Genomic DNA, 2,218 nt, shown 5'->3' on the forward strand with positions numbered 1-2,218 from the left:
TATAACTTCTAAAAGTTAAGATCCTCGAGGTAGTCACAGGCTTGCAGTCCATCATACCAAATCTTTCCAATAACTTTACCACATATTTTCCTTGAGATAGGAAAATTTCCCTTGGCATCTACCATACTTCAAGTCCTTGGTCCTTTATTTCAAATTCAGAAGCCATCTCCCTCTTACATTTGTGAATGAGAGGGTCTGCACCTATTAGAAAGAGGTCATCCACATACAACACCAGTATGAGAGGCTTGTCATCTTCAACCTTAAAGTAAAGGTTAGGATCGACTTCACTCCTAGTGAATCCCAACTTCATCAAGTAGCTATCGATCCTCTCATACCATGCTCGGGGTGCTTGCTTCAGCCCATAGAGAGCCTTCTTCAACTTGCATACATGAGATTTTCAATCATAAATCTCAAATCCTTCAGGTTGCTCCACATAGACCTCTTCTTTGATAGAACCATGCAAGAATGCGGTCTTAACATCCATCTGATGTAGGTTCCATCCTTGTGAAGCCACAAGGGCTATGATCAAGCAGATGGTCGTATATATGGCAACAGGTGCAAATATCATAGTCTATACCTCCCTTTTGGGATAAACCATGAGCAACAAAATGAACCTTATACTTTTCCATACTTCCATTTGCTGCATGCTTTATCTTGTAAAGCCATTTTGAAGTAACAATTGTCTTGTCCAGGGTCTGGGAACTACTTCCTAGACATCATTCTCCATAATAGAATCATATTCTATGGTCATAGCATCCTTCCATAATTAATGCTTGATGACATCTGAGAACGATGAAGGTTCATTTTGTATGATCATGCTCATGATGGTCAGGTATCCCTGATACCTGTTAAGTTTCTTACTTTGATGGAAGGTTCCTCAGGGTGAAGCATGTCCTTCAGCATCATCAAGTATCCCCTAAGCCATGAAGGCCTCTTCCTAGAAGAGGAAGGATCATGTGGATGAGGATCAATATGATCCATGGGTTCTTCTACATCAGGCAATGATTCATCATCCTTTTCTTTCGGTTCCCTGGTGTCGGCTTCTTGAGAGCTACTCAAAGTCAGCAGATTTTCCACCTTACTGAGAGCCATATCTTTTTCAAAGGTGACATCATGACTAATCACGACTTCCCTTTGACCGGTGGTGAACATTTCTTCAGGAGTTTAGGAACCCGATGCTTGATGAGGGCATCGATTTTGTACATATACGGCGGTGATTGTAGTTTCAGCCCATAGAAACTTTGGAAGTCTTTGCTCATGTAGCATGGCCCGGACAGCTTCCATCATCGTGTGGTTCTTCCTTCCCACCACACCATTCTGCTTAGGAGTATGTGGTGTAGTAGTCTCCCTCTTAATGCCAACCTCAGGTATGCCTGAGTAAACCAATTGTAATATATCGAAGGTCTTGCTTTGGCTTGAGGGGAATGGTCCCCTTTTGAGCCTTCCTTTGGCACATCCCGGACATACACCTTCTTTCTCTACTTGGAATTCGGGCATCCCTATTACCATCTGTCTTACATCGGGTAGAGCTTTGTAATGAAGGTGGGAAAACCTCCGATGCCAAAGTTCGGACTAAAGAGTTGTGTCACAAGACATGACACCTAGCAGACTTCCATCGACCTGATATAATGAATCAACACTAAACCCAAGAGTAAAGGCATCTTTAACATTATTTTTTCATATACATACCTTGCCATTGCTGAAGGTTACCTTGTAGCCTCTGTCTTCCATTGCCAAGATGGACACTAGGTTCCTTTTGAGGTCAGGTGCATTTAATACATCCTAGAATTTCTAGCCTTCTTGAATGCTTGTCCTCTTCCTTGATTCCCAGCTCTCCTCTTACCTTTGCTGTTGAATTTGTCATTCCTTTGATTGCCATTAGAGGGATTTCGAGTTGCACCACTGCATATTGTACCATGCTTCTCTAATCATGATTATCATCATGCTGCCCATGTCCATGATTTTATCCATCATAATGCTGCTCAAACTAGTGTGCATCATCATCATGCTATCCTATATGTCCATGATCTCATGTTGCCCTTTATGTCCATGATCTCATTCATCATGATGCTCATGATCTCATACATAGTGACTTGCTTTATCGCAAATGTAACATCGTCATTTTCTTCTAGCCTTAGGTCTAACCTTTCCTTTTGATTTATTCCCGGAATTATTTCTTTTCTTTGCATGAGAAGAAAAGGCAGCAGGAGGACCTTTA

Source organism: Pinus tabuliformis, chromosome X (assembly GCF_031772625.1).
Source record: "Pinus tabuliformis cultivar Carrire ecotype Pingquan chromosome X, CPIR1, whole genome shotgun sequence".
Lineage (NCBI taxonomy): Eukaryota > Viridiplantae > Streptophyta > Pinopsida > Pinales > Pinaceae > Pinus > Pinus tabuliformis.